Below are 27,410 nucleotides of genomic sequence, written 5' to 3' on the forward strand. Positions count from 1 at the left end.
TCATGCTCAGTATGTAAATACTGAGCATCAGTACAGGGAGAAAGAGACGCCAGGGTTTTTCAATGGGCGTCTCCGTCTCCCACTGGGAAACCCTCCTCTCTGTTTCGATGCTCAGTATTTACATACTGAACACGAAAACATCAGGCGAGTGCGTAGGGGCGATGTTTAAAACAAAAAACGGGTGGCAGAATCACCGGGGGGTACCCCGCAAGTACAGGTATTTAGCTCCTATAAGTAAAACAGATGAAAGGTCCTCTTAATGTATAATGTACACTAAATGTCCCCTTCCTATTTACTGTATACTGTACATCCCCCCACTCCTCACTGTGTAATGAACGTCCCCTCACTTTTGACTATAAACTGTATAATGTACGTCTCCTCACTATTGACTAGGAGAAGGGGCCAAGCCAATTTTGCAGCAACTAGATTATAATGACTGTGTCACTTATTCAACACTTTTTCTTGCTATCTCCCTCTGCTGGTCACCAGTGGGAAATACAAAATATTATTTAATTTTTCATTATTCTGGACAAGTGGGGGAAAAAAAACATTTGGAAAAATATCAGTTGTGACGGTAGTTAATTTGGGCAGAACGGGATTAGGGCAGCCCAGGGCCTATAGACTACTTAATCCGCCACTGAGAATAGAGATGATATCAGCAATTGTTCCACTAATCTCTTAGCAGGCACAGATCGTAGTCTGTTCTTAGCACTGCATTGGCAAATGGGGGCCTCAATGGTTGCTTTGCATAATGCCCACACGTCCATGTTTAGTGCATCTGTCCAAAATAGGTGCATTATGTTCAGAGAGTTTATGAGAAAATGCATTTGTGAAGCATCTTTATTTTAAAACTTCCAAGCCAAAGGCTTTACATGTCTATGTACAGTATACAAGTGAAAGCAGGAAATTAAACAGCTCTTTACGTGCAGCCTTTAAATCCGGATATGAAATGTGCTGAAATAAAAAAACAAAAATATTGGATCAATTATATTTACAATTTATATTACAAAATCAGTAAAAAGGCTTTGCTCACAATACTGTAATACTTTCTGTGATTAACAGAGTAATTCATCATGGTTTAATGTTTAAGGGGATTCCAAGGAATCAGAAGGATCCAACTGATGTACTGTGTAATGAGGATCATTAGGTTTCCAATGTGCTTGATCAGTGTCGGACTGGGGTACCTAGGGCCCACCAATTAAATTTATTTTGGGGGCCCACCGTACGGACACATTCAAATATAATAAATAATTTAACAAGTTTTTTACATGAACATAGGCTGGTTGAGGTGCTGTACGTTGAATATACTGTATGTATGTAGTGCAGTAAGTCTACTGTGTTATGTGCCACTTGTGCAGGGGGCAGGAGACTAGGGGCCCACCTTGCTCAGGGGCCCACCGGGGGTTTCCCCTGTACCCTGGTGGGCCAGTCCGAGCCTGTGCTTGATGGCAAGACTGACAGAAGACTATACTGTGCAGCATAGTTACGAACATGCTATTTGTCAATGTACAGGCTTCCCCTGCACAAATAACAGCAACAATAATAATGAATAGTGATGAGCGGCATAGGCAATATTTGAATTTGCGATATTTTGCAAATTTTTGGCTGAATATTCGCCATAAATTCGTGAATTCGAGATCTCCAGTCATTGTTTATTTGATTGCGAAAATCGGCAATGTAATATATTCATGATAAATTCGCTATAAATTTGCAATTAGAATATTTAACACTATTCGCAAATACGAATATATAGCACTATAGTCTAAATATTAGCAAATTCTCGAAGTGGAGATATTCGCGATTAAAATTAGCGATTCCAATATTCACGCTCAACACTAATAATGAATAGAATAGACTGAGCTATAAAGCCAGGCCTCCATGCTCTATTTTTCTGAATGTATGTATGTATGACAATCTGGGGTGTCTCCGAGCCCAGAAAAATTATGTGAAGATCTTTTAAAGCAAAAATCCTGAAGAGATGCATAGTGATATCATTTCAGGTTTTATAAACTGATGGATAAAAGTGGAGTAAAGTTTAATACAAACAATTTATGTCATTTAGAATTTGAAGTCCTAGAAACTTTAGGAATTGGGGTGGTCATTTGAAAGGAATTTTAAATTGTATTTGCTTAATTAGATGTGAAGGCTTCAAAGGCAGATTTTTCTAGATGAATTTTAACCCCTTACCGCTCAGTGCTGTAACAGTGATGGTGCAGGCTCAGCTGTATTATACAGCTGGCACCCTGCACTCATTGCTTGAATTGTTAATAACTCTGATCCTGGCAGTTTAACTCCTCAGATGCTGCTGTAAATAGCCACTGTGACATCTGAGCAGTTAGACAGAGGGGACTCCCTCTGTCCTCCGATCAGCACCTTTGAAACACAATCATGGGGTGCTGAGCAGTTATTATGGATCCAGGTGCTTTCTAAAGTCCCCCAGTCCTGCTACGTTACTGCCTTTTTTATACCTTGCCTCTTCTGGGATGTAACAGGATCCAGGTCAAAATCCCTATACACTGTAAGACAGAAGGTGTTGCACTATACATCTATTAAACTCATAATTGTACAACACGTCTAGTGTGATTTCTGGTACCTGAGAAAGTCTGGTGCTCTCACGATCATGTGCTGGAAATCTTCCAATGATAGCTTTCCATCATTATCTACATCAGCCTCATCTATCACCTTCTCACAAACTAGACACACTTCCTCTGGTGTTAACTCATTCCGGGTGAGCTTATTCAGTGTTTTTTCCAGGTCTGATTTACATATATAATCATCATTATTGAAATCTAGGAAAATAGATTGGAAACAAAAAGAAATGTAATGGAGAAGTTGAAACAAAATGAAAATTACATTTTGACAGCAGAGAGATTCAACTTATGCTGTGGATTTCATAATTTGCATTGCAAATTTGTAGCAAAATCTGCATTAAAAACAGGCAATTCCACAGCAAAACGACAATCTTAAATCGGTTGTGCAGTGGCTTAATGACTAATCTATCGATCTCATATCTATCTGCAGTACCCCAGAACATGGTACTTACAAAATATTTTACATTATGTAATGTTGTTTAATATGTTAATGCCTTGTAATGTACCAGCATATCTCTGTATGGATCAGTTGGGGTTAATAATACTGCACCTGCATGAAGTTAGGAGATGGTCTTGGATCTGCCCATAGCTCAGTTAGTTGTGTGTTAGTGAGGAAGTGATAGGGCTCACTTCTCAGACAACTAGACCTGGACTCCAGAGAACCACTATCTCTGGGAGATATACCATCTATATTTGAAAGTATTCCAGAAAAAAGGGAAAAGAATTAGAAGGTCCAGAATCTGCAGTCAGTCAGTATAAGTATTTGAGTTAGGGTCCATTCACACGTCTGCAAAATGGGTCCGCATCCGTTCCGCAATTTTGCGGAACCGGTGTGGACCCATTCATTTTCAAAGGGGCCGGAATGTGCTGTCCGTATCCGCATTTGCGGATCCGCACTTCCAGATCCACACTGTTCCGCCTAAAAATTTAACATGTCCTATTCTTGCAGTCAAGAATAGGCATTTTCTATGAGACTGCCAGTGAAATGTGTTGCACAAAATGTGGAACGCCCATTGCTGGTGTCTGTGTTTTGCGGATCCGCAAAACACATACAGACGTGTGAATGGACCCTTAGTCTGTAAGGTATTTACTATTAGGCTAATAGAGACTTTACTGCAGTAAGAGTGACATTGCTAATACACCCTTTACACTTGGACACTGTCTGGGCCACCGTATCTTACTCCTGTACCCCTCAGCTGGGAGTTACAGCCACATTATGCAGAAAGAGACTTTGGAGAGATAGAGGGAAGGAGTACTATAATCCCCATCCTGGTCTATATGCATACATTGCTATCTGGGAAGATTTGAACAGAGAATTGTTTGGAACTGTGTTTTGATACCTTTGGATGTACTACAACTTCCATTCTACGCTTTAGTAAAGGGAGATGTTTATCTTCTACAACTGGCCTGGTTACTGACTCCAGCACCATCCACATCTCCAACCTTGTACCTGCACCAAACCCACAACACAAGAGCACCCCAACTAGAACCAGACAGGAGCCCTAACATGAGGATGTGCTCTGAAAGGAAAAAGGGTGCACTCTGCTATCATTGCCCGGGCCAAAGGGAGCATCAGTGTGAGGATTGCCCCTGTGATTAACTGTTGCATCCAGAGCCAGTACTACTACCATCCTCCCCTTCTCCATGGCTTGTGGCATATCTGTCTATCTACTACTAACCAAGTAAACAAATAGAATGATTCACACCAATTTTCAATAGCAAAGGCGGACACGGACAGCCCCGTGCAATAAGCATGTTTGAGAGCATCATACCTCCGATGGAAAAGCTAGAAAAAGAAAAAAATCCATACATAAACACACATTATAAAGAAGCCACCCACACATAGGACACATGACGCACAAAAGCCACTGACACACAGGACACATGACATGCACACTCCAATTGTATATAAGAGAGGTAACGCATACACACCACTCACATATAGGACACATGAAACAAAAATACAGTAATATATGATCTCTGGCACGGAATGTTCTCCTGTTCAGATCTTCCCATTTATAGTCATTCAAGGAGTTGGCCATTATCTATCACTAGCTGTACATGTGTTGGGAACAACACATACATGCAGCTTGTAAGAACATGGAGCTTGAGAGGACTTTGTCTGAGAGGCAGAGTAATCCAATGAGGAGTGCAACATATTATAATATGTTCTTATTTGTTTATCTCTCTGTTCATGAGAAAGGGATCATCCCAATCCTTTTTTGACAATTATCTTATGACATGAATATAGTTACATACCTGAAAGTGAAAGAATGCGTGTGGTACCACATCTATTAAACATGTTTGGTCTTATCACTGTTCAGCACAATGCACAATGCACCCTCAACTACTCCCTCGTATATTGTAAATTAGATGAGAGTGCCCCCCAAACCGAAAAAGTGAAGTAATGAGTATTTGGGGTTTAGACATAAATGTTGTAGTGTCTTGGTCCATGTTCTCCATGCTGTCATAATAAGGGGATTTACTTTAAAGGTCTTCTGGAGTATCTGACTATAGAGTATGCGGAAGACAGGTCAGTGAAGTATCTGGGAAGAACTGTTGCTCAAGAAGGTAGTCTGTGAAACTAGAACTGTTATCCCCACCACCCTAAGTTGGGCTGTCTAATTGTACAAACTAAGGTATCAGAGGAAATTCTCCTTAGTACAATGTTGTTGCAAGACACTTGGGGCTGCCAATAGCTCCATGTGACACCAGTGGTTGAAAGACCAGTAATATGCTTAACATCTCATAAATATGTAAGTAAAGATTGCAGTAAATATAAACAAGTTGGAAAGACTATCATTTTCAAAAGGTTCACAATTCTCAAGGAATGTGTAGAAGTGGTATTTCAGGTATGTCACAAATGGACATATTATGCCTATAAAGATGAGGGGCCCTTCAGAAACAAGGCTTCCAATTTGTTCTAATTGACCTGAATACCTGACCAGGGGCCATACTGCATGATAGGAAGGAGAAAAATGGGAGATATATATATTGTAAGAAGGTACTTGCAATCATCGTGGATGGAAGGTATGTGTCACCGAGGTTCTTGGCCTCTGTGAAGTAAGGTATTTTATGTGTCAGCAGCAGCTATTGCTAATTGACACTGTGAGATTTAGCATGGCTAATCCGGGACGATTCTTACTGGGAGTAGTCAAAGTGCTGGGTGGGTGACTATTCCCCATATTCCAGGCCGGGTTTTGTCAGGCATAAAAGCCAGCCAGCACTGCCAGGTGTGGTGAATTTACCTCCCCTGGACAGTGGGGCTCAGGAGTCTGTGTGCTGTGAACTGAGGACTGTGCTGAGATTTGAGGTTTGAGCCGGGCTGGAGGACTTGGGCCCCTCTAAAGGTAAACAGGCTGCCTATGGACTTGATGAGGCTGAACTGCTAACAGGGTGTGAATTAACATCCAGGAGAAAAGGTGACTTTTATTGTTTATGGACTTGTGTGTGAACAAACACCAAGCCACCTGCGTTTTGTGATACACCTTATCTACATTTTGTTATACACCAATATGTGAATAAACACCGCTGTTTGATTCAAGAACTGTGAACTTTGCCTCTATACTGCATCCGCTAGTCCTAACTACTAGAGTGAATCCCCACAATATATATATATATATATATATATATATATATATGTATAGATGAAAACGGACAGCACATCCAGTAGAAAAAAGGTAGAAATTTATTCAACCACGGTGGCACAGTGAGGCGACGTTTCGGCTCAAAACACAGAGCCTTTGTTTTGAGCTGAAACATTGCCTCACTGTGCCACCGTGGTTAAATAAATTTCTACCTTTTTTCTACTGGATGTGCTGTCCGTTTTCATCTACATTTTCATGGGTAAGCAGTGACAACCCTGGACATAGCACCCGCTACGCCTTTTTGTGAATTGGTGCTGCCACACTTTTCCTTATTATATATATATATATATATATATATATATATATAGAGAGAGAGAGAGAGAGAGAGAGAGAGGGGGAGAGAGAGAGGGGGAGAGAGAGAGAGAGAGAGAGAGAGAGAAAGAAAGACAGTAAAACATCATCCACAAATGTGTATAATTTAAGCTGTTAAGACCCAATTTGAATCATTGATAGGGGCTTATAAGCTGCACATGTTGGAGATAAAGATCCAGGGTCAAATTAAAAAACAAGATGAGACAAGTTCACTGAGCAATAGAAATAGGAGAGGAGTTAAGCCCATTAATTGAAATAGACTACTCTGAGGAGAGACCATCAGGTTTTGGTGTCTTGTTATTAGGTAATTCTGCAAAGATCTGCCTCACCTCCATCTTCATATCCCTAACAGATCTCTCTCCACTAGAGGTTGTCCCAGTAAGTTTAGGTTAGACAAGAAAGTCTAATGGGGTCATTTATCAAACTGGTGTAAAGTAGAACTGGTTTAGTTGCCCATAGCAACCAGATTCCACCTTTCATTTTTGTCAGCTCCTTTGGAAAATGAAAGGTGGAATCTAATTTGTTGCTATGCGCAACTAAGCCAGTTCTACTTTACACCAGTTTGTTAAATGACCCCATACGTTTTCACTGAGTCATGTGGAGCAGCTCAATAAAAAGAACTGCTTATGTTCAGAGGATCAAAAATATGCTTCTATTTAGTGGGATGTGTCCAATTAATAGCCTCATGAGAGGAGCAATTTGGCTTGTGTATCCTAGCAATTAGGGTACCAAATCTGCTACTCCACCTACATTATTACATGATTTACTTCTCATTGGGCTTGTTCCTGTATGTATGTGTGCAATACAGATTTTGCTGTTGCAGTACCCCTGAGAAGGGGTTATCTGCAAATGGTTCTTTGATGTAATGTTATTAACTATCATGCTTTGTAATGTTCTGCCATGCATTGCAAACACTATAGCCATGCATGGATGGAATAGCCAAGAGTTAATAATCCTTGCTTAGCCCTTCCAAGTTGTTAGGTGGTGGCTGGCTCCACACCTACCTCTAGGGAGTGTACAGTCAGTTTAGACTGGAGTTCAGAAAGGAAGGAAGCAGTGACCTATGCTCCCTCTTTTTAGGCCCCAAAAAACTACAGAGAGTAACAGATCTCTGCAAAAAGAGAGAGAAGACAGAAAGAGATGGAGAGAGAATGAGGAGAACTTGGAATCAGCATAAGAGTCAGTAAGGTAATCTACTGTACCCTACTGCTGTTAAGCACACAGTTAAAACACCTTTTGCACCTGGACACGTGCTGGCCAGACTTGCCTTAAAAACCCTGTATTCTGCAGTAGATAATACAGCCATTATGGCCAAGGTATTGTTGCCTAAATCCATATATTGATTACCGGGAGAGAATTGCACTGTGAACAGTTAGTACTGTGTTTTTGTATAGTTGGATGTACTAAAACTCCCATTTGGCACTACAGTGAAGAGATGTTTATTATTTTACCTCTGGCCTGGTTTTCTGACTGCTACACCTTACACTGGAAATTGCACTCTACACACCCTTGCACCCATTCAAACATCTAAGATCAAGGGCAAAACAGCTACCAACAGACAGGAGCCCTAGAATCAGGGTGTGCAACAAGGTTAGAAAGGTTGCTCCCTCCTTTCAATGCACGGCCCTAGGGAGCAACGGTGTGAGGACACCCACCGTGATTGACTGTGACAGCCAGAGCCACTGGTCAGCATCAAAGGGAACCTGTCATCGGGATTTTGGGTATAGAGCTGAGGACTTGGTTTGCTAGATGTCGGCTAGCACATCCGCAATACCCAGTCCCCATAGTTCTGTGTGCTTTTATTGTGTAAAAATAAGATTTTATACATATGCAAATTAACCTGAGATGAGTCCTGTACGTGAGATGAGTCAGGGACAGGACTCATCTCAGGTTAATTTGCATATGTATCAAATCGTGTTTTTTTTACACAATAGAAGCACACAGAGCTATGGGGACTGGGTATTGCGGGTGTGCTAGCGGACATCTAGACAGGTTCCCTTTAAGATCCTGAAATCATTTCTGGTATTCCTTTTTCTTGTATTTGATATAAGAGATTACATGACCTCTCATCATGTCCTTAGGTGGAAGCCATCTACAGCTCCCAAATGATTTATATTGTCACCAGTATATTGGGACCAATTTGTAGACAAATGGTTACAAAAAAACTCTGTAGTGGACTGATGCCAGAAATTGACTGATGTTTCTCCTATTTACACTATAGTTTTTTAATGTGAGCACAATCAGGGGCTTTCTTTTTTGCAGTGTCAGAAAAATGGAGTGTGGTTTTGTAGTCACATGAAGTGTACTCTGTATGGAAAATAAATTCTAGGCCAGTATGAGTAAAATATACTCATACTGAACCCAAGACACATTCAAAGAAACCTTACTTATATTACTGCAAATTGTATTCCATGAAAACATTTTCTCTATGATTTGTTCCTAGCGATATGCTGACAATGTGTAAGATGGTCTAACCCCTTTAACCGCCTCCGGACCGCCTAACGCAGATGTGCGGTCCGGAGGCGGCAACGCTGCGCACAACGACGCATATACGCGTCATCTCGCGAGACGCGAGATGACGCGCTATGCGGCCCGCGCATGCGCAGTTCGGGCCGGCATTTCGTCAGGGACCATTTCGTCATCAGCTTGCCAGCCAATGATCGCAGCTGGCAAGCTGATGATTTTAAAAAAAAACAATCACAGAGCCATATATCAGATCATATTTGTAAATATGATCTGTTATATGGCTGCCTGCTCCTCTGCTGGTTCTTTTCGTCGGTTGGATCCAGCAGAGGAGCAGGCTACACAGTGAGTACACCAAACAGCACACTTTAGCCCCAGATCACCCCCCTGAACCCCAATTAACCCTTTGATCACCCCTGTCAATCACAAGTGAAAGGAAAAAAGTGATCAGTGTAAACTGTCACTTTTTTTTTCACTGGTATTGACCGTTAGGTTTTAGGTATAGTTTAGGCCCCTTGGTTAGGTAGTTAGCGATCAGTTAGCGCCCAGCCCACCGCACCGCAGTCCGTTATTCGCTGATTAGCGTATCGCTAATCAGCATTTGTACTTTTATAGTATCTGGAAGTGATCAAAACTGATCACGGTCAGATCTATAATTGTATTAGTGTCACTTTAGTTCGCCCTCCACCCAAAACGCAGTGTTTGCCCAATCAGGCCTGATCGGTCGCCCACACGTGCGTTCACCCACGCCCGCCCCACCGCAGTGACAAAAAAAATTTTTTTTTTGATCACTGCACAATCACTTTACACACACTGCGGCGATAAAAAAATCAGTTTTGATATTTTTTATCAACCGCAGCAGCCTCCGGTACTTCGCTAGCCTCCCATTTGTAAGACAGGCTTGCTTTTTTTTTCTTGGGTAGTCTCAGGGAATACCCCGAAATTTAGTTGCCCACATGTCTAACAGGGGGTATTCTTCTGAAGAGGCCTACAGGCTTCTGACCCAGTCGGATGAGGAGTGGGAACCCTCATCTGATGAATCCAGCGGGTCAGAATACGAACCTGTAGAAAGCAGTGGCTCTCTGACCCAAAGTTCGGACGAGGAGGCTGAGGTCCCTGATACCACCAGGCGTACCCGGCCCCGTGTCGCTAGACCACAGGTTGCGCAGGATCCGCTTCAAGAGCAGCAGAGTGGGGCTGGTGCTGTCGGATTACGTGGTGAGGCATACACCAGCAGCCCAGCCCTCCCTGGACCTAGTACCAGCACTGCCGTACAACCTGGTGAAGTAGCGAGCACCAGAAGGGCAGTTGAAGCTGGTACGGTGGCACGTGCAGTAGTGACCCCGTCGCAGCCACCGCAAAGACGTGCCCGTGGAGCCCCTAGAATCCCTGAGGTGCTGGCAAACCCTGATTGGCAGTCCCCAACTTCAGCCGCACCTGTAGTTTTCCCTTTCACTGCCCAGTCTGGAGTTCGGGTTGAGACAGCTCAGATCGGTTCGGCCCTGGGATTTTTTGAGCTGTTCTTGACTGCGGAGCTCTTAGACATAGTTGTGGCCGAAACAAACAGGTATGCCACACAATTTATCACCGCTAACCCAAGAAGCTTTTATGCCCAGCCTTTCCGGTGGAAACCAGTCCAAGTTTCCGAAATTAAAACTTTTCTGGGCCTCCTCCTCAACATGGGCCTGACAAAAAAGCATGAATTGCGGTCATATTGGTCCACGAACCCAATTCATCACATGCCCATGTTCTCTGCTGCTATGTCCAGGGCACGTTTTGAGGCCATCCTGCGTTTCCTGCACTTTAGTGACAACACTGCCTCCCGTCCCAGAGGCCACCCTGCTTTTGACCGGCTCCACAAAATTCGGCCCCTCATAGACCATTTCAACCAGAAATTTGCAGATTTGTATACCCCAGAGCAAAACATCTGCGTAGACGAGTCCCTGATACATTTTACCGGGCGCCTTGGCTTCAAACAATACATCCCAAGCAAGCGCGCCCGGTATGGGGTCAAATTGTATAAGCTCTGTGAAAGGGCCACAGGCTATACCCACAAATTTCGGATCTATGAGGGAAAAGATCAGACCCTGGAGCCGGTCGGTTGCCCTGACTACCTGGGGAGCAGTGGGAAGACAGTTTGGGACTTGGTGTCACCCTTATTCGGCAAGGGGTACCATCTTTATGTGGACAATTTTTACACAAGTGTGGCCCTCTTTAGGCATTTGTTTCTAGAACGGATTGGCGCCTGCGGGCTTCCCCCAACGGCTCATTACCACCCGTCTTGCAAGGGGGCAGAGGGCCGCACTGTGTAACGAAGAACTGCTCGCGGTGAAATGGAGAGACAAGCGTGACGTTTACATGCTCTCCTCCATTCACGCAGACACGACAATACAAATTGAGCGAGCAACCCGTGTCATTGAAAAGCCCCTCTCAGTCCACGACTATAACCTTCACATGACCAGATGTTGTCTCCGTATTTAGTTTCCCGCAGAACCAGACGCTGGTATAAGAAGGTGTCTGTATATTTAATTCAATTGGCTCTGTATAATAGTTTTGTTCTCTACAGTAAGGCTGGGAGAACTGGATCCTTGCTCAAATTTCAGGAAGAGATCATCGAGAACCTCCTGTACCCAGGAGGTTCCGTGGCCCCATCCACCAGTGTAGTTAGCCGTCTACACGAGCGACATTTCCCCAATGTCGTTCCTGGTACCTCAACCCAACCGTCACCCCGAAAAAGATGTCGTATCTGTAGCAGGAGTGGAATAAGGCGTGACACCCGCTATTTCTGTCCTGACTGTCCTGACCACCCTGCCCTATGCTTTGGAGAGTGTTTCCGGAAGTACCACTCACAGGTACACTATTAGCATAGGGATCATCTCACCAGGACAGGCACACAGGGCTATTAGGGCCCATTCACTCACACAGCTGCTGCAAACGTCTCCTTTCACATGGGACAAAGTGCATAACGCACTTCGCCACATCTTTGGGCGATTTGCGATTTGCACATTGACCCATGGGGAAGGAGAGGTTTGTTCTATAAAGGTAAAAAAAAAAAAAAAAAACACCAGTAAGCAAAAAGGTTAATGTTCAGTTAAAAAAGTTAAAGTTTATATGTTCTGTTGCAAAGTTAATAAAATTATTGCGTTGCGGCCTGGTTTTTTAATTTTTTTTTTTTTCTTTTTTTACCTTCCAGGTGGACCAACCGATCGATTAGCTGCAGCACTGATGTGCATTCTGACAGAAGCATTGCGCTGCTGTCAGATTACACGCAAGTCGGTGTATGCGGCGCTGCAAGACCAGATTTCTCCTCTGCAGTAACAGATACGTTTGCCGAGGCATACGAGCTGAGGAGGAGGCGGCGTTCCTATGCTTTGGCAAACACTTTGTATATATATAAAAAAAATAAAAAATCCCGGCAATGATTTATTCATCCACATCGATTGATGTGAATGGAGAAATCTGGTTTGCCAGGGCATACGAGCTAAGTGGGTATGGATGTAGGGCGGAGCTCCTATGTCCTGGCAGACGCCTTTCCCCTCCATTTTTTTTTTTGGCAGAGATTTTTTAATCCACATTGATCGATGCGAATGAAGAAATCTGTGCCGTTCATTTTTTTCTTTCAGCCCAGAGGCTGAATGGAAAAAAAAATCTCATTACCTGTATGCTCAATATAAGGAGAATAGCAGAAACTCCTAATGCTGGCCATACATGTAATGATTGCGGAGACCCTCAAATGCCAGGGCAGTACAAACACCCCACAACTGACCCCATTTTGGAAAGAAGACACCCCAAGGTATTTGCTGAGGGGCATATTGAGTCCATGAAAGATTTAAATTTTTAATCAATTTCCGCTAACTTATGCGAAAAAATTTTTTTCGATGAACTTGCCAGGCCCCTCATTGGATACCTTGGGGTGTCTTCTTTCCAAAGTGGGGTCACATGTTGGGTATTTATACTGCCCTGGCTTTTTAGGGGCCCTAAAGCGTGAGAAGAAGTCTGGGATCCAAATGTCTAAAAATGCCCTCCTAAAAGGAATTTGGGCACCTTTGCGCATCTAGGCTGCAAAAAAGTGTCACACATCTGGTATCGCCGTACTCAGGAGAAGTTGGGGAATGTGTTTTGGGGTGTCATTTTACATATACCCATGCTGGGTGAGATAAACATCTTGATCAAATGCCAACTTTGTATAAAAAAATTGGAAAAGTTGTCTTTTGCCAGGATATTTCTCTCACCCAGCATGGGTATATGTAAAATGACACCCCAAAACACATTCCCCAACTTCTCCTGAGTATGGCGATACCAGATGTGTGACACTTTTTTGATGCCAAGGTGGGCAAAGGGGCACATATTCCAAAGTGCACCTTTCGGATTTAACCGGTCATTTTTTTACAGATTTTGATTGCAAAGTACTTCTCACACATATGGGCCCCTAAATTGCCAGGGCAGTATAACTACGCCACAAGTGACCCCATTTTGGAAAGAAGACACCCCAAGGTATTCCGTGAGGGGCATGGCGAGTTCCTAGAATTTTTTTCTATTTTTTGTCGCAAGTTAGTGGAATATGAGACTTTGTAAGGAAAAAAGAGGAAAAAAAAATCATCATTTTCCGCTAATTTGTGACAAAAATAAATAAATTCTAGGAACTCGCAGTGCCCCTCACGGAATACCTTGGGGTGTCTTCTTTCCAAAATGGGGTCACTTGTGGCGTAGTTATACTGCCCTGGCAATTTAGGGGCCCAAATGTGTGAGAAGTACCTTGCAATCAAAATGCGTAAAAAATGGCCTGCAAAATCCGAAAGGTGCACTTTGGAATATGTGCCCCTTTGCCCACCTTGGCAGCAAAAAAGTGTGACACATCTGGTATCGCCGTACTCAGGAGAAGTTGGGGAATGTGTTTTGGGGTGTCATTTTACATATACCCATGCTGGGTGAGAAAAATATCTTGGTCAAATGCCAACTTTGTATAAAAAAATGGGAAAAGTTGTCTTTTGCCAAGATATTTCTCTCACCCAGCATGGGTATATGTAAAATGACACCCCAAAACACATTCCCCAACTTCTCCTGAGTACGGCGATACCAGATGTGTCACACTTTTTTGCTGCCAAGGTGGGCAAAGGGGCACATATTCCAAAGTGCACCTTTCGGATTTCACCGGTCATTTTTTACACATTTTGATTGCAAAGTTCTTCTCACACATTTGGGCCCCTAAATTGCCAGGGCAGTATAACTACCCCACAAGTGACCCCATTTTGGAAAGAAGACACCCCAAGGTATTCTGTGAGGGGCATGGTGAGTTCCTAGAATTTTTAATTTTTTGTCGCAAGTTAGTGGAATATGAGACTTTGTAAGAAAAAAAAAAAAAAAAAAAATCATCATCATTTTCCGCTAACTTGTGACAAAAAATAAAAAGTTCTATGAACTCACTATGCCCATCAGCGAATACCTTAGGGTGTTTACTTTCTGAAATGGGGTCATTTGTGGGGTTTTTCTACTGTTTGGGCATTGTAGAACCTCAGGAATCATGACAGGTGCTCAGAAAATCAGAGCTGTTTCAAAAAGCGGAAATTCACATTTTTGTACCATAGTGTGTAAACGCTATAACTTTTGCCCAAACATTTTTTTTATCAAAGACATGTAGAACAATAAATTTGGCGAAAAATTTATATATAGATGTCGGTTTTTTTGCAAAATTTTACAGCTGAAAGTGAAAAATGTCATTTTTTTTGCAAAAAAATCGTTACATTTTGATTAATAACAAAAAAAGTAAAAATGTCAGCAGCAATAAAATACCACCAAATGAAAGCTCTATTAGTGAGAAGAAAAGGAGGTAAAATTCATTTGGGTGGTAAGTTGCATGACCGAGCGATAAACGGTGAAAGGAGTGTAGTGCCGAAGTGTAAAAAGTGCTCTGGTCATGAAGGGGGTTTCACCTAGCGGGGCTGAAGTGGTTAAATATAGATATCTAAAAACAGTGGTCTGTGGCTAGCAAAATTCTTCCCTCAAAATGACAAACAAAGTAGGCCCAGCAGAGTCCAAAGGCCTGGCAAAGTCTCTGGATGCCAAATTTCCACCAAAACTGTAAACCTAATCCCTTATTCACAGATCAGTGTTTTGGCCAGTGATTTCCATCAGTGATTGTGAGCCAAAACCAGGACTGGAGCCTCCATAGACATAAGGTACAGTCCTGATCAAAAGTTTAAGACCACTTGAAAAATGGCAAAAAATCATATTTAGCATGGCTGGATCTTAACAAGGTTCCAAGTAGAGCTTCAACATGCAACAAGAAGAAATGGGAGTGAGACAAAACATTTTTGAGCATTCAATTTAATGAAAACAACGAATAAACTGAAACAGGCTGTTTTTCAGCTGATCAAAAATTTAGGACCACATACCTTTAAAAGGCCAAATCTGTGCAAAGATGTGAATTCATTGTCATTCTCTGTCAGGTAGTCACACGTTGTGATGGCAAAGGCAAAAAACTCTCCCTTTTTTAACGTGGTCGGGTTGTTGAACTGCATAAGCAGGGTCTCTCACAGCGCGCCATCGCTGCTGAGGTGGGACGCAGTAAGACAGTCATTTGGAATTTCTTAAATGATTCTGAGGGTTATGGAACAAAAAAGTCAAGTGGAAGACACCAAAAAATTTCATCAGCACTGAGCTGGAGGATCCAATTGGCTGTCCGTCAAGACACTGGACGATCCTCCACCCAAATTAAGGCCCTTACTGGTGCTGACTGCAGCCCCATAACCATCAGACGGCATCTGAGACTGAAGGGCTTCAAAAACAAAAAACCTCTTCAAAGACCTCGTCTCCTTGAACGCCACAGAACTGCTTGTTTGGACTTTGCAAGAGAGTACCAAACATGGGACATTCAAAGGTGGAAGAAAGTTTTATTCTCTGATGAGAAAAAATTTAACCTTGATGGTCCTGATGGTTTCCAACGTTACTGGCATGACAAGCAGATCCCACCTAAAATGTTTTCTACGCGCCACAGTGGAGGGGGCGCCATAATGTTCTGGGGTGCTTTTTCCTTCAGTGGAACAATGGAGCGTCAGGAAGTGCAGGGGCGTCAAACGGCCGCTGGCTATGTCCAGATGTTGCAGAGAGCATTTCTCATGACTGAGGGCCCTCGTCTGTGTGGCAACGACTGGGTTTTTTAACAGGACAACGCTACAGTACACAATGCCCGCAGGACAAGGGACTTCTTCCAGGAGAACAACATCACTCTTTTGGCCCATCCTGCGTGTTCCCCTGATCTAAATCCAATTGAGAACCTTTGGAGATGGATGGCAAGGGAAGTTTACAAAAATGGACAACAGTTCCAGACAGTAGATGGCCTTCGTGCGGCCGTCTTCACCACTTGGAGAAATGTACCCACTCACCTCATGGAAACGCTTGCATCAAGCATGCCGAAACAAATTTTTGAAGTGATAAACAATAAAAGCGGAGCTCCTCATTACTGAATTCATGTTTGGAAGTTGGATTTGTGTTTTGGGGGGGCTTATTTTTTTTTTTTTTGTGGTCCTAAACTTTTGATCAGCTGAAAAACAGTCTGTTTCAGTTTATTCATCCTTTTCATTAAATTGAATGCTCAAAAAATGTTTTGTCTCACTCCCATTTCTCCTTGTTGCATGTTGAAGCTCTACTTGGAACCTTGTTAAGATCCAGCCATGCTAAATATGATTTTTTGCCATTTTTCAAGTGGTCTTAAACTTTTGATCAGGACTGTATAAGGGAAAGATATGCACCTGTTCTGTGTTTAAAGCTGCACCTGGTTTTGGCTCTAAATCACTGACCAAAACACTGACATGTGAATGAGGCATAAGTCTGGCCTAAATCTCGATGCTTAAAAAATAGGGGGGAATTTATCATTTGGTCTACTTTGATTAAAATACACTGAGGATTGTGACTGCAAAAGTCACACATAATAAATGCGCCATAAAATAGATCTAAACACAAGTGGCAAAGTGTGGCATAGGTGGGTTAACATCACAGGTTATTGCCCAAAAAATGTGCACCAAAACACTTGATAAAAGAGTCGCACTAAGATTGATACGTGACCCCCACAGTTTTTAGAAAGTGGTGTCAACATAGTGCACTCCAAAATCCCAAACATCCTTCTCAAGAAACCCATACCCAGTGCTGCCTACAATAACCAAGTTGTCCTGCTTCTAAAAGTAAAAAAAAAAAAGACATTAAAGGGAACCTGTCATCATCTTTATGCTGCCCATACTAACGGCAGAATAAAGTAGAGACAGGTGAGTTGATTTCAGCGGTCTGTCATTTATAAGTTAAAAGTAAGTCGTTGTCAAGAACCAACATCACAATCATTGCAGACTGGGCCTGGAAAAGTCACGGCCACCTGAGAAGCGTCATGGTTATTCATGAATTCCTACTCTCCCTGTGCACCTGCTGATGACTGACAGTCTTCTACCTAGTTTTCTCTCTTTCTGTCTAGGAGAGAACTGCCAATCATCAGCAGATGGGTGAGAGTGCAGGAGATTATGAATAACCAGGACTCTTCTCAGGTAGATTTGACTCTTTTCAAGGTCTGTGATGCAATGATTATGATGCTGGTTCTCACCAACCACTTACTTTTAGCTCATGAGTAACATACCGCTGAAATCAGCATTTCTGTCACTATTTTATGCTGCCCTCAATGTATACAGAAAATATTGGTTCAAAATATTACTATACCCAAAAAACTAACTGGCGAGCCAAAAAATAATAAAATTAGACACTGCCTTCCATTTCACTGGGCCACTGTATATAACAGGGCAAGTCTAGGTCTACCCCTTTTCCGAATAAGATTGGTAAGAAGAGTGTCTAATGTCTTCAATGTCTTTAAAGGAATCTATACCGGACTATTAGCACAGAAAATGAGAGGAAGAACGTTAAGATGGATGTACTGCCTAACATCTCGTGAACACCTAATCAGGTGACCAAAGGATCAATAATCCTGAAGAGGGTGTGTAGAGAGCGGGGGCCAGAGCAAAACATCATGTTAATCACAGGAAAAATGGAAAATGTAGAGCAAGAATATAAATATTTGACTTACCCTCAACCATTAATAAAACTTACCATATATTTTGAATGCATAGTAAGCTTTAAGATCACGAGGAGCCATTTCACTGAGTACTGAAAACATGTCTAAAAAATCATCCAAAGTCATGTTTCCATCCCCATCTTCAGAAAACACTTCAGCTATTCTTTGTCGGAAGGGATTATCCTGAAACAGATTTAATTGGTTAGCTCGCAAAATCAATATTAAACCATCGATAATTTATATGCAAATCATATTTCCCCATGAAGAATGCTGACGGGCACTGCATATGTGCATGTTGTAAACAGCACTGTGATTATGCTCCCATCTGCTGGCTAAGTGTGTTATTTCTATTGGATGTGCACAGAAACACTGCTTTTGGAGACAGATCCAGCCATAGTCTGCTAGGATGTGGATGTGTTAGGTATTAGTCATAAAGGTACTCCACCCCAGAGCAGATAGGGCCACAGATCAACTGAGCATCGCAGTGTCTCTGACTGCTTCAGTGTGTGGGAGCTAGGAAGTGCAAATCAGATACTCCTGTTCCAGTCTCTCCCTCGCTACTGCGATGCCCAGATGCTCTATGCCTTTAGATGGTTCACTCTTATGAATAGTACCTCACACTTCCACTTAATAGCTAACTAAAATGCAAAAGTTTGACTGGATCTGTCTCCAGCTGCAGCCTTTCCCCAGCACACACTTTAGGGGCCATTTATTATACTGAAATACGAGTATTTCAGGCGCAGATGGCGGCGCAACGGTTAGTTGCACCTCTACTTGCAACTTCTCCCCACTCATGCCAAGTCTAAAATTGTGGGCATGACGTGGGCGGGGACGGGCCAGTAGGCCCGTCTTATTCATTATTTTCTGCGCCTGTTTTAGGCATGGAAAATGGTCTACATGTAAGACAGCTAGAAAGCTGTCGTACATTTAGAACTGGTGCTGGATACGCCGCAGTTATGGAGAGGTCTGCACCTCTTCATAAATTCGGCGGATCCTTCATCAGCTTTTGGTTTTATTAAGACCAGTGTCTAAAACACTGGTCTAAATAAATGCCCCTTTCTCTCTGTCTGCATAGTACTGACATAAGGTCTGCAGGGTACTATTTATGATCTCATGAGTACTCAGGACAGATAAAAAACTGAGAACTCCTTCAAGCTTGTTGCCCCATGTGAGATTGCAATCACTAAGCCTGATGCCTTTAATATGACTGTAGTAACCGCCAAACTTGTTGCCTCAACTGTGATCAGTAAAAGCTGTTGCCAGGTCATCAGTATAAGGCCTCTTTCACACTACAGTATGTTGCATTCAGTGTTTTGCGTTCCGTTTTTCACGGATCCGTTGTTCCGTTTTTTGCTTCCGTTGTGGTTCCGTATCCGTTCCGTTGTTCCGTTCCGTTTTTCCGTATGGCAAATACAGTATACAGTAATTTCATATTAAAAATTGGGCTGGGCATAACATTTTCAATTGATGGTTCCGCAAAAAACGGAACGGATACGGAAGACATACGGATGCATTTCCGTATGTGTTCCGTTTTTTTTGCGGCCCCATTGACTTGAATGGAGCCACGGACTGTGATTCTCGGCCAAATATAGGACATGTTCTATCTTTTCAACGGAACGGAAAAACGGAAATACGGAAACGGAATGCATACGGAACACATTCCGTTTTTTTGCGGAACCATTGAAATGTATGGTTCCGTATACGGACCGTATACGGAACGCAAAAAACGGACCGTATACGGAACGCAAAAAACTGTAGTGTGAAAGAGGCCTAAAAGTCTTGGAAAACCCTTTTAAAGGCATGTGTAGAGCACAGACTGATAACATGCAAGAAGCATATCCCTTATGGTTAAGATTAGATATGAGTAAAGTTTTCAAAAATTTGATTCGGTCAATTCGTCAAATTTTTCCTAAAAAATCATTTGTCATGAAACATGTTAAATCAGGTCTATCCTGGCCTGCAGTTAAACTTTAAGGAGACTGTATTGTGGTGTACATCACTACGCAGTGCAGCAACATGCACAGCTGGTCCATTCTGGTAGCGAAACAGTTAGGGCTAATGCACACAACCGTATGTATTTTGCGGTCCGTAAAAAACGGATCCACAAAAGAAATCGGATGATGACCATGTCCATTCCGTATTATGCTAAACGGAACAGCTTGCCCCTAATAGAACAGTCCTATCCTTATCCGTAATGCAGACAATAATAAAAAAAGTTTTATTTTTCTGCGGAATGGACATATTTTTTTTTTGCAGACCCATTGAAATAAATGGTTCCGCATACAGTCCGCCAAAAAACTAAAAATAAACTGTCCGTCACAGGCAGGTAACATATGGATGCGCGCATCACCTGGCAGGCCACCAACATTCCTAGCTCACCCCTAGCTAAACAAAAAAATAAAAATTAGGACATGGAGGCAGTGCCAAAAAACGGAAACATGTATACATTTCAATAATCAAATAAAGTTGTTTGGATTTCTTTTAAAAAATAAAAATAAAAATTTGCTATGTGTTTCCAGGAACGGATTCCGCAAAAAACGGAAGACATACGGAATGACATCCGAATGTCTTCCGTTTTTTGCGGAACCATTGACTTTGCATTGTACCAGGATCCGATTTTTCAGGAACATAATAGGACATGTTTTATATTTAAACGGACATGCGGAACGGAACAACGGAAACGGACAGCACACATTGTGCTGTCCGATTTTTTCCAGGACCCATTGAAAATGAATGGGTCCTGATCTGGTCCTGATCTGTTCCGCAAAAAACGGAACAGATCAGGAAAGAAAAAACCGACGTGTGAATGGACCCTTACCCTAAGTTCACACTTGAGCGTTTTACAGCGCGTTCCTACGCGCTGTAAAACGCGCAACACATGAAAACCAATGCTTCCCTATGGGGCTGGTTCACATTTTCGCATTTTACAGCGCGTTTGAACGCGCTGTAAAACGCCCGACGCTCAAACAAGTACAGGAGCTTTTTTCGGCTCGTTTGACGCGTGTTTGGGCCATAGACTCTTTGGACAACACTGCTGTCAATCACCTAAACGCGCGTCAAACGCGCGTTCACTATTACAAAAAACGCGCATAAAAACGCGCGACAAAAACGCGCATAGAAACGCGCGTTTCAGAAATGCTTAGGTGTGAAACCAGGGTTAGGCCTCATGCACACGACCGTGGTGTGTTTTGCGGTCCACAAATCGCAGATCCACAAAACATGGATGGCGTCCGTGTGCGTTTTGCAATTTGCGGAACGGCACGGACAGCCTTTAATATAAATGCCTAAGAATAGGACATTTTATATTTTTTTTGCGGGGCCAGGGAACGGAGCAACGGATGCGGACAGCACACGGAGTGCTGTCCGCATCTTTTGCGGCCCTATTGAAGTGAATGGGTCGTATCCGTGCCGCCAAAACGGCGGCTCGGATGCGGACCCAAACAACGGCCGTGTGCATGAGGCCTTAAATGTAGAATGACTGGTTCACACTTCACTTATTTGGTCAATTATTGTCAGCCCAAAGCAGGTGCGGGTGAAACCCCCCCAAAAAAAGGGACAGATCTATTTATGATACCTAATCCGAGAGAAGGCTTGGCTCTTAAATTTACCTCTCAATAAGTGATGGAAATAACTGACCAATGTTAGCATCAGGTCTAATTTATCAGCGTGGACTTAACCGTGCAGTAGCCCAAAATTCAAGTAGCGGCCCCATGCCAGTGGGGAGGCCGTCAGCAGTACATATTTGCATGTAGGTCCAGCAAATAATATTTTCTCTGCCACAACCAACGGAAACTGCTGAACTGAAGGCAAATTCTTTACCATCACGCATCCCTGTCCAGAGAAAGGAGGCAACACAAATCCCTCAGCGAAACCCTTGGTTACCAAATCAGCTATCTGCCGATTTGGGAACATGCTTAGCCAGGGAAGCATTCTGAGCCTGTTCTGCACAGATGATATACATACAAAAAACAACACATACACCCTACCCTATCATATAGGGCCTATTGGTGGGCTGTGTATACACCCCTAGTGCTGAGGTAATACAGCTACCTAGGTACACAGTACACCATCAGATATACGTCATTCAAAATACCCCGACGCGTTTCCCCCACTTTATGGGATCATCAGGGGGTCAGTAGGATTTGGGTGACGGATATCAGTATGGATAGTGAGATATCCATAGTTATATATATATATGATACCCAGAAGATAGAGAAGGGGACCATTTGTCAGTGGCTGGAGGGGATCTCAATCACTCTGACTCAGTACAGACAGTTTAGTTAGAACACCAGGACCGTTGTATAGTTTAGCCGGAGTTCATTGCAGGCATCTGTGGAAGAGAAATATGTGGTAGAGGACAAATCATATCCTGTACAAAGCCTCCACCAATGCCCAAAACAGTAGAATAGAACTCACAGTCTCTGTACATTCACTTCAAACATCATAGGTCCAGTGGTTAATGAGTAGCTTCAATGAGCATAGATGACCCGTACTGCAGAGAACAAATGCTCATGATCAACAATCGTGGTCATGTTAGTAAAGACAAAAGGGAAGTGAATTCCCCAACTTACAGTCTGTTGTCCGTCTCAGGATCCGATCGTCCCAAGCTCCTTATTCAGCCCATCCCTGTGTTCACCAGGTGCGACCTATTTATATGCTCACCACATTCAAATTTACCACCATGCATCGATGAGACGCGACTACGTCATTTCCGTGGTTATGTCACTTCCAGTCAGCAGATGTATTCATTTCCGGCTGGTGGAATGCAACTCAGCGCTCAATTAAGAGCGCGCAGTTCTGGTCACATGCTTCTGGCCGGTGGAACGCAGGCACGTGATCGGATCAAGACGGTTTCTATGCCATCTGAGACATATAACGGAAGGACAGGATGCCACAATTCGCTACATAGTACTCTCTGTCTGCATGTTCGCCAACCTCCTATATAGGTCAGACCTCTAGGGGCTCAGAGTGTATACGGACAAATGTATGATCGCAATTAACCCAACAGGGTGAGGCATATAGATACCCAATTAGAGCATCCAGAGATGATTACATAACTATGGGTAGAAGGATACATGGTGGGAAAGAGACTAAAATATATTGATGAGATGTGGTGATTTTTTAAACCTTCACCACATACCATCAAAACAGCCTAGAAATTATATAAAGGATGTTTATATTATCCAAGGAAAATGTCATATTAATTGGTTATAATGATATTAAAAATCAGATGCTTCCTGCATCTGGCCAGTTAAAGGGTATTGAAAATTACATCGGGCCCGACAATATATGACAGAGGACATTCCAAAAAAAGGCACCAATTAATAAAACCATGGCAATCAAAGGAAACAAGAAAATGTCAATCTCTCATTAATCCCGAGGGGGGACAGGGATCGGAACCGATGTATTCATTCACATTCCTTCTGAAGGATCTTCCTATACCAGTCACCCCCCGGGGGGAGGGTGGCAGCAGCTCCAGAATTGAAAACCTCAAGCATCTCGGGTATCCCCCATGAAATTCATTGACATGTAATGCCACTGGTGTGACATTCTTTTTAACTACATCATTAATATGTTCACAGACCCTGTCCTAACCTCTCTCACTGTTTTCCCTATGTAGTCCATTGGACACGTACACTGGTAGATGTAGATTGCACCTTTACTTCTACAGTTTACAAAGTCTCTGACCTGAAAGATCTGTTTGGTTACAGAACACGTGATGGCCTTGGAGGTTGAAATATATTCACATGCCTTACACGAACCACATTTAAAGGGAACCTGTCACCAGGATTTTGGGTATAGAGCTGAGGCCATGGGTTGCTAGATGGCCGCTAGCACATCTGCAATACCCAGTCCCCATAGCTCTATGTGCTTTTATTGTGGGAAAAAAAAAAGATTTTATACATATGCAAATTAACCTAAAAGAGTCATATCTTACTTGTGTTACCAGAGAAGAGTCATATTTTCAAGCTCTGACTCATCTTAGGTTAATTTGCATATGTATCAAATCGTTTTTTATACACAATAAAAGCACACAGAGCTATAGGGACTGGGTATTGCGGATGTGCTAGCGGCGATCTAGCAACCCATGTCCTCAGCTCTATACCCAAAATCCGAGTGACAGGTTCCCTTTAAAGACACCTATAGGTTTACGGTCCAGCCATGTGCCCATCTTTACTGGAGGTGTAAAATGGCTATGGACTAGACGGTCCTTTATACTTTTCCCGCGACGGTAAGTGACAGTAGGATAATCAGTAAGAATATTGGAAAAATCAGAGTTCATACGCAATATAGGCCAATATCTCTTCAAGACAGTCATCACTTGATGATTGGCTGCATCGAAGGTAGAGATGATCCGCAGAGGTTGATGTTTATCTACAGCCCTACGTCTCGGTATACACTATATAGCAGGTTGGCAAATATGCGGACGGAGAGTAATATGTAGCGAATTGTGGCATCCTGTACTTCCGTTATATGTCTTAGATGGCATAGAAACCTTCTTGATCCGATCACGTGACTGCGTTCCAGTGCGTTCCACCGGCCAGAAGCATGTGACCGGAACTGCGCGCTCTTAATTGAGCGCTGAGTTGCATTCCACCGGCCGGAAATGAATACATCTGATGACCGGAAGTGACAGAACCACAGAAATGACGTAGTCGCGTCTCATCGTGGTGGTAAATTTGAATGTGGTGAGCATATAAATAGGGGGCACCTGGGGAACACGGGGATGGGCTGAATGAGGAGCTTGGGACGATCAGATCCTGAGACGGACAACAGACTAAGTTGGGGAATTCACTTCCCTTTTGTCTTTACTAACATGACCGCGATTGTTGATCATGAGCATTTGTTCTCTGCAGTATGGGTCATCTATGCTCATTGAAGCTACTCATTAACCACTGGACCTATGATGTTTGAAGTGAATGTACAGAGACTGTGAGTTCTATTCTACTGTTTTGGGCATTGGTGGAGGCTTTGTACAGGATATGATTTGTCCTCTACCACATAGTTCTCTTCCACAGATGCCTGCAATGAACTCCGGCTAAACTATACAATGGTCCTGGTGTTTTAACTAAACTGTCTGTACTGAGTCAGAGTGATTGAGATCCCCTCCAGCCACTGACAAATGGTCCCCTTCTCTATCTTCTGGGTATCATATATATATATAACTATGGATATCTCACTATCCATACTGATATCCGTCACCCAAATCCTACTGACCCCCTGATGACCCCATAAAGTGGGGGAAACGCATTGGAGTATTTTGAATGACGTACTGCATACCTAGGTAGCTGTATTACCTCAGCACTAGGGGTGTATACAAAGCCCATTAATAGGCCCTATATGATAGGGTAAGGTGTATGTGTTGTTTTTTGTATGTATATCATCTGTCTATCTTTAAGCACCTATCTAGGATATCATATATTTTCATACCCTCTAATACCACCCTGCTAGGGTTGTGTGAGGGCTGGAATAGCCTAGGTTCGAGGACAGGGAGTCCCCACTATCAGGGGTCGTCCCTGGGTTGAGGAATAGACCAGGTTGAGACAACAAAGACAGTTTCCCAACATCCCCTGGTACCTTAAAGGTGCTTACTGTGGACTTATCTGAGTGGACCCTCAGTGATTACCGTTCGTTCTTTTTGTTTATTGACTTTTCGATTTTAAAGGTTTGAAATTAAATATATGAATTTTAAGGGTTATATTATTTGCTGGACCTAGATTTATGTTGATTAACCCAGAGAGACGTTATTTACCTAACTGCTGGATTAGTAGTACATATTTGCATGTCTTGTGTTTTGGACCCACTTCTGCTCCATGGCTTCCAAATCATGATCAAATCCTGATGCAAAATACTGACTGTGTGATAGAGGCCTTATGCTCAATTTGCATGAGTTTTGGCCATTATTCGAAATCGGCCCTATTCAGATGGAAATGTAGTCCTCAATGCAGGACTTTAATGTCCTCTATCACACGGTCAGTATTTGATCAGTTTTTTGCATCAGTATTTCATCATTATTGGTAAGGCTAAAACAGGAGTGGGTCCAAATCATAGATAACATGTGATGGAAATATTTGCATGTGTTCTGTATCTTGGACCCACTCCTGTGTTCGGATTCCAAACCATGATCAAATCCAGATGCAAAGTACTGACCGTGTGATAGAGACTGGGTGTACAAACGACAGAACATTTTGTTTTTCTGTTCCTCTGATGGACGGTGATGTCAACATGGCCAAGCAGGGACAGTAGACTGGAAAGGGTGAAAACAGCATGAAGATTCACAATAGTGGCCCCGAGACAGTGTAGGGAAGGAAAGCAACAGCAGTGGCAGTAACAGCACAAGATGGTGAGAGATCACAGTAGGGGCAGATGGCAGTAGAACTAACTTGCGACAAAAAATAAAAAATTCTAGGAACTCGCCATGCCCCTCACGGAATACCTTGGGGTGTCTTCTTTCCAAAATGGGGTCACTTGTGGCGTAGTTATACTGCCCTGGCAATTTAGGGGCCCATATGTGTGAGAAGTACTTTGCAATCAAAATCTGTAAAAAATGACCAGTGAAATCCGAAAGGTGCACTTTGGAATATGTGCCCCTTTGCCCACCTTGGCATCAAAAAAGTGTCACACATCTGGTATCGCCGTACTCAGGAGAAGTTGGGGAATGTGTTTTGGGGTGTCATTTTACATATACCCATGCTGGGTGAGAGAAATATCTTGGCAAAAGACAACTTTTCCCATTTTTTTATACAAAGTTGGCATTTGACCAAGATATTTTTCTCACCCAGCATGGGTATATGTAAAATGACACCCCAAAACACATTGCCCAACTTCTCCTGAGTACGGCGATACCAGATGTGTCACACTTTTTTGCTGCCAAGGTGGGCAAAGGGGCACATATTCCAAAGTGCACCTTTCGGATTTTGCAGGGCATTTTTTACACATTTTGATTGCAAAGTTCTTCTCACACATTTGGGCCCCTAAATTGCCAGGGCAGTATAACTACGCCACAAGTGACCCCATTTTGGAAAGAAGACACCCCAAGGTATTCCGTGAGGGGCATGGCGAGTTCCTAGAATTTTTTGTCGCAAGTTAGTGGAATATGAGACTTTGTAAGGAAAAAAGAAAAAAAAAGAAAAATCATCATTTTCCGCTAACTTGTGACAAAAAATAAAAAATTCTAGGAACTCGCCGTGCCCCTCACGGAATACCTTGGGGTGTCTTCTTTCCAAAATGGGGTCACTTGTGGCGTAGTTATACTGCCCTGGCAATTTAGGGGCCCAAATGTGTAAGAAGTACCTTGCAATCAAAATGTGTAAAAAATGGCCTGTGAAATCCGAAAGGTGCACTTTGGAA

General features: G+C 42.8%; 1 pseudogene; it reads right to left on the reverse strand.

Moving 5' to 3' along the window:
• Window positions 1-932: 932 nt before the first annotated feature.
• LOC122929375 overlaps window positions 933-27,410 on the reverse strand; it is a 139,019-nt pseudogene continuing 112,541 nt past the window's right edge.

Source organism: Bufo gargarizans, chromosome 1 (assembly GCF_014858855.1).
Source record: "Bufo gargarizans isolate SCDJY-AF-19 chromosome 1, ASM1485885v1, whole genome shotgun sequence".
Taxonomy (NCBI): domain Eukaryota; kingdom Metazoa; phylum Chordata; class Amphibia; order Anura; family Bufonidae; genus Bufo; species Bufo gargarizans.